Raw genomic sequence first — 7,401 nt, forward strand, 5'->3', positions numbered from 1 at the left:
AAGTGGTTGCTTTCGGAAACGTTTCCAACATAAAAGCTCCTTAACGGAAACACGTCTTCTGGACTCTCTGCGTGACAGTTTCCGGCGAGGAACGGGTGTCCCTATAGGAGGACCTGAGACATCCCCACTGTTTTCGCTGGAAACGTCTCTGAGCCATTCCTCCGACTCTCCTTCCCTTGACATTCCTGTTCGCCCCCTACTGGTTCCCTCTTCAGGTGTTACGTCTCTCTCTACTTCAGAGAGCCTTGGCACCTCTTGTGCTGCCGATGGCAGTTTCCTGACATATACATTTGTTAAAAAACCAGAGGCTTTTCTTTTAGGAATAGTAGGAAATGAGATAAATAGAAAGGACTGTAAAATACGCATTAACTGCAGCGAGACTATTACTGGCCCAAAAATGGAAACAGGAACAACTACCGATGTTAGAAGAATGGAGAATGAAACTGAAGGACTATGCAGAACATGATAAACTAACGGGGAAGATCAGATATCTACGAGGCCAAAAGTTCATGAAAGATTGGGGAAAATTTTCAAAAACGTTCATCCCACTTTTTCCTCCACAAGGAGATGCTCAGAGCAGCTAGCAGAATGCAAATGCAATGATAAAGGTAACAATAATCCCATTATTTGAAACGACATGAAAACATTCAACAAGAGCAACACCTAAAAAACCTGGGGAAAGCCTGAGGACCACCGTACCTCAAGAACTGCCTCTCCCCATATGAACCTACCTGAACCTTGAGATCATAACCAGAGGTCCTTCTCTGTGTGCTGCCTCCTATTTGTATGTATATCACTCTACCAGTTCCCCCTAGCAGGCATTCACACACACACACACACACACACACATGCTCCAAATGAGACACTTGCCATGCGCATGAGAGATGATACCTAGAGAGCAAAGAATGCTGACCTGCACATTTTTCTGCATTTGGGAAGAACTGGCTGCTGAGGCAATGGTTAACTACTGCTTTCAGCACTTTATAGACGTAACCCAGGGCTTCTAATAAAAAACAAGAAATCTCCTGCTGTGAATGGTGTCCATTACTGGAGAAAACATCACTTCCCATATAGCTTGGAAACAGTGAAACACAGACTATACATAAGCAGTCATTTTAAAGCACATAATCACAGACAGGCGGGGTCAGTGCTGCACATCTGGAATGGCAGGTCTTAAAGGCAGGCTGCCAGGGCGAAGCCGACAACTGAGAAGGAGAAATCATCCTGATGGCTCTTATTTGGAGACTTAAATCTGGAGGAGTGGACGTCGAGGCTTCTGATTGCAGGCCATGAATTCACATTTTAGACCTTCCTTGGCTTTTAAGCAACAACAACAACAACTGGATCAAGAGCAGGAGTTAAAGCTGGGAAGGGTGTCTTCAGTTTCTGCCTTCAGCACCGTCTTATGCTGGCCTTTGTGAAACTCTTTGGGTCTGCTGTGGAATTCCTCAGATGTTTCATCATAGCAGGAGCCAAAATGCATATAATAAAAATGCATAATAACCCCCTTCCTGGGATCACACTGGTTTAGAAATGTAGACTCTGAGAGGAAATGTGTTTAGAGAGATTATATATTGTGAGAAAATAGGTCCTTGAAGCATTTGGGATGCTTTGAGGTGGGGGTTTTAAAATAAGACTTAGGAAGGAAGAGCACACACAATACTGACACGGACTGCAAATCGATGGATCACCTCAGCCCTGACTTGAGCATGATGTGTGAATTGGGCCTTGGATTCCCAATGGAAAGAAGGATCCATTCTCCAAGCCCCAATTTGCATACAGAAGAAATAGATCTACTGATGATGCTATTTCCATCGTTGTCCACACTGTACTGAGTCATTTAGAACGACAGGGAACCTACGCAAGGCTGTTGTTTGTGGACTACAGTTCTGCCTTCAATACAATTTTGCCAGACAGGTTATTTCTTAAAATGATCAGTTTGGGTATACATCAGAAGATCTGTCTGTGGGTAAGGAATTTCCTGACTGACAGGCCGCAGACAGTGAGAATGGGACCTTACTATTCTTCTACTCTAGTATTGGGCACAGGAGCTCCTCAGGGATGTGTGCTAAGTCCCTTTCTCTATTCCCTGTACACATCTGATTGCACCCCACTGTATAAGTCCAACACAATCATCAAATTTGCGGATGATACAACAGTGGTGGGGCTCATTAGTGAGAACGATGAGACTGCTTATAGGAAAGAAGTACAGGGGTTAATTCAATGGTGTAAAGAAAACAATCTTATGCTTAACACCAAAAAAACCAAAGAACTCATAGTTGATTTTAGGAGAAAGAAAAGTGTATTTTTACCATTGCATATAAATGGCGAGGAGGTGGAGAGGGTTGGTAGTTTTAAATACCTGGGCATTTATATCTCTGAGGACCTCTCATGGACTGCAAATATTAACATGGTTGTGAGGAAGGTGCAGGGGAGGTTGTATTTCCTGAGAATGCTCAGGGGACTGAATCTATCTCAGCACCTACTCCTGTCCTATTATCACAGTACCATCGAGAGTGTCTTAACTTATAGTATATTATCGTGGTATGGAAGCAGCTCTGAAACGGATAAAAAAGCTTTACTGAGAATAACTAAAATTGCCCAGAATGTTATAGGGCTCCAGCTACCAACCCTGGATGAGATCTTCACGTCTCGCACTTTGAAGAAGTCACACAATATCCTGAGAGATCCCACCCATCCTGCTCACAACTTCTTTGAACTGTTGCCTTCGGGCAGAAGATATAGGACAATGAAAACACGAACCACACGCCTTCTGAATAGTTTCTATCCAAGAGCTCTGATTGCACTAAATAATGATCTCAGGGCCAGTTGTAAGAAATAGCAAGCAGGGAGTAGGAAGGAATGAGATAGGGTTTAGGTTATGTTATGCTTTTAATAGGTCATGTTATATTCTGGATTATGTATGTTTTATAGATTATGTCTGAATGGGATGAGAGTGTTGGAGGTACGTGCAAATGTGTATGTGAAGCCGGTCTTTGGGTGGGTGTTTGATTTTCGTTGTTGTGTATACTGTGTATATGCGGACAATGACAAATAAATAATCTATCTATCTATCTATCTAATTTAGGCAAACTTTTCTGGACTTTCTACTCAGCGGAATCTTTCTGAGGGTGACATTCCCTCATGGACAACCTCTGCTGGGGTGGAGAGGGTGTACCCCAGGGGTGGATGTGGCAAGGGACAAAAAAATGAGTGGAGCAACAGATGCAGCTCTTGCCTCTTTTTTTGCAGTAGTCTACCACGGGTGGCGCTGTGGGTTAAACCACAGAGCCTAGGGCTTGCCGATCAGAAGGCCAGCGGTTCGAATCCCTGCGACAGGGTGAGCTCCCGTTGCTCGGTCCCTGTTCCTGCCAACCTAGCAGTTCGAAAGCGCGTCAAAGTGCAAGTAGATAAATAGGTACCGCTCCAGCTGGAAGGTAAATGGTGTTTCCGTGCGCTGCTCTGGTTCGCCAGAAGCGTCTTAGTCATGACCTGGAAGCTGTACGCCGGCCAATAAAGTGCTACGACTGAACCTAATGGTCAGGGGTCCCTTTACCTTTACCGTCACACACACACACACATACACACACACAGAGAGAGAGAGAGAGAGAGAGAGAGAGAGAGAGAGAGAGAGAAGAAATCAGAGTTTCTGTACACACATCTGTCTACATCCAGGCAGGTGAGAGGCATTACCACAGTTCAAGGACACATTCCAACTAGACAACTAGAGAGGGGTGTGGCTGGAGAGAGTCTTGACGGCCGGATAGAGAGATAGAGCGTTGGATTTGGCCTCTTTCCTGTTCACCTCACTCACTAGCAGTAAATTTTAATAACCTCTGGTGGCTCAGAGAAAGGAAGGATCATGTCATCAGCTGTAAAGAAGGGCAGCTTTTATCATTCCAGGTGAGCCATATTTGTGGACCGGAGAGGGCGTCTTTTCTTTGGTGGCATCTCACCTGCAAAATTCCCTTGCTCCACATGTTCCCAAGCTTCTTCACCACTGTCTTCTTAAAAAAAAAGAAAGGCTATATTCATCTTCTTTGCCTACACTTTCAATATTAACACATTTTTTAATCAGAGGTAATCTGTTTCCTATTTGCATTTTGGATGGCTTTATATTTCTGTTGTTTGCAACTGCTTATTCTGCTCTAGTTTGTGCTTAATAATTTATGGCGACTTTGAAAAACAATAACACACATTCTTATTGATTTTGAGCTGCCTTGAGGTCTCATGTCCCAGAAAGGCAGGAAAAAAATATCCTTAAATAAATGCATTCACAAAAGTTGTGAATCCCAACATAGGAAAGCAGTCATGGCTCAGTCACTGTTGTTGTTGTTGTTGTTAATTTCATTTCTTACGGCTTTATATTTTTAAGGAAAAAATCTCAAAGCAGTTTGCAACCTACATTAAAACATAAAATGAAACATTCCGAAAGTAAACATTAAAGAAGAAATCCAAATACATTTAAAGCAAAACAATTAACAGCAAACTAAAATATTATCTAAAAGATTTCAAAATAAAACATTGCTAGAGGAAGTCAAATATAAAATGCACACTTAAAACAGCACAATTAGGAAAGGAATATTATCCTAACCATAGAACATACCAGCTGCTCTTCCTGCCAATCCTGCCAATGCCAAGAGCCAGCTTTTCCAATATGGTTTGATAAGATTTCCACAGTTACTAAATTACTGTTGCACTGCTGTACTTTTAAGACTGTGGTCTTGACATAAGCAGTGGGTGCCAGCACAAAATGGCTGCCATTGGTACTTTAAAAAGGAGGGGGGAAAGAGATGAGGGTGAGTCCCATCACAAAAATAGTCCAGCTCCGAGGGCCTTGTGGCGGTTCCCTAACTGCGAGAAGTGAGGTTACAGGGAACCAGGCAAAGGGCTTTCTCAGTAGTGGCGCCCGCCCTGTGGAACGCCCTTCCATCAGATGTGAAGGAAATAAACAGCTATCTGACTTAGAAGACATCTGAAGGCAGCTCTGTTGAGGGAAGTTTTTAATCTTTGATGTTCTATTGCTTTAATATTATTATTAATAATAAAATTCTGGTGGGAGCTGCTCAGAGTGGCTGGGGAAACCCAGCAAGATGGGTGGTGTATTTAATAATAATAACAACAACAACAACAACAACAACAACAACAACAACAACAACAGCATAAGTAAAATGCATTATAATAAAAGCATATTAATACAAAATACATTTATACAAAAACACATGCAATTTGTAAAAGAATGAATGTGGAGGGTCCCATCTGAGATCATGGCTAATAACTATTGATAGGCCTAATATTCTGTGAATTTGTTGACTATAAGTTAGTTCCTGTCTACTTGATATGTTTTTTTCTCAAATGGGCACATAATGAAGTTGCTCCCTCGGGGGGGGGGGGGGGCTGCCGGGACAATGACACTGGGTACATTTTTTTCTGGTGGGTGCTGCACATTTGGCTCCTCACACTGCCCTGCTAGCCCTGCAACAATTTTGTGAGGCTGGGATCTGATCTGAATGATTCGCCCAAACTCCCACAAACCCTGGCGTGACAAATGATAATTTAGGACCTGTAGTAGGGGAGGTTTTCCCAGTAGTGATGTATGGATGTATGGTTTTCCCAGTAGTGATGTATGGAAGTGAGAGCTGGACCATAAAGAAGGCTGATCGCCGAAGAATTGACGCTTTTGAATTATGGGGCTGGAGGAGACTCTTGAGAGTCCCATGGACTGCAAGAAGATCAAACACATCCATTCTTAAGGAAATCAGCCCTGAGTGCTCACTGGAAGGACAGATCGTGAAGCTGAGGCTCCAATACTTTGGCCACCTCATGAGAAGAGAAGACTCCCTGGAAAAGACCCTGATGTTGGGAAAGATGGAGGGCACAAGGAGAAGGGGACGACAGAAGACGAGATGGTTAGACAGTGTTCTCGAAGCTACAAACATGAATCTGACCAAACTGCGGGTGGCAGTGGAAGACAGGAGTGCCTGGCGTGCTCTGGTCCATGGGGTCACGAAGAGTCGGACACGACTGAATGACTAAACAACAACAACAACAGTAGGGGAGGTCAACACACGTTATTTTCCAGCCATGGTAGGAGGTCTCTACCATGGCTAAAGACCATCTGCATGACCCTCCAGTTTCTGCCCTCAGGCATCCGCCCACAAATCAACCACATTTAGAAATAGGTTTTATCGGTTTTAAGAAAACCATCTCAAGTGATGCTATCATGAAAACAGGCTCTCTGCTAATAATTTTAAATATTTGGTGTTTCCACAGAGACAGGGGAGAGTTGTCTGTGCGTTGCATTTTATCTTCCATGATTTGTGGATCCAAGTCAAGTATCCTGGGTGATAAGAAGAGCAAGATGATTATCACAGATGCAGTAAACACAATCTGATTCAGTCTAATGTAGATCTAGATAGGAAGGAAATATCCAATAAAACGCAATGCCAGACATCTGCGCCTGCCTACAACCTGATTATGTGAGTTGCCCAAGAGGCTTCCCATCTTAATATTCTTTGTTGACAGCTGTTCTTGACTGTTTACTTGGACTGCAAACTCTGACTGGCTCTTCATTAAGACGTTCAGCTGTAATTATGAGAGTTAACCACAGGTATACGAGAATATTTATGAAATCTATGCATCTTCAGACTAGTATACCTGTATAACAGGGAAAGTTTGCGGCCTTCACAGCCCGCTTGTGCTATTCTTGAAGAATCTGGCTGGGCGTTATTGAAAACAGTGGGCTAGAACTTAAGTGTTCTTCAAACTTTGGACCCCGTACAGAGTTCCCATCATCCCCAACTATTCTTGCCAGTGGTCAGGGATGATGGCACCTGCATAGCCCAACTTTTCTGTTCAGGGCAATGGATCCTTGGCTCTAGCGCATAACATATGATAACGTTACTTGTTCCACAGCCAAATTAGATTTTGCATGGATGGGCTATCCTCCCCTCTCTCATTTCCACACTCACCCATCTTGCTTTGTGATCCATGGATATGTCAAATCTTGTGACAGTGGTTCTTGTCAGCATGGCAATAGCAGTTCACTTTGCCGCACTGATCATCGCTAAGCTCTTTCGAGCAGAAAACGTGTGACTTTGAGGTTGCACTGCGATAGCATCACACCTTGGAAGGACCCGGAAGTTAAGCTTTGCTTTCTGATTGGGTGAATCAGAAGAACTCATATTTAATGCTTTGTTTAGATGTAGCACCGTTGATCAAATATGTGTATACAGTGGTACCTTGGGTTAAGTACTTAATTCGTTCTGGAGGTCCGTACTTAACCTGAAACTGTTCTTAACCTGAAGCACCACTTTAGCTAATGGGGTCTGCTGCTGCGCAGCCGGAGCACAATTTCTGTTCTCATCCTGAAGCAAAGTTCTTAACCTGAAGCACTATTTC

This window comes from Podarcis tiliguerta (assembly GCF_965153285.1).
Source record: "Podarcis tiliguerta genome assembly, chromosome: 5".
NCBI lineage: Eukaryota > Metazoa > Chordata > Lepidosauria > Squamata > Lacertidae > Podarcis > Podarcis tiliguerta.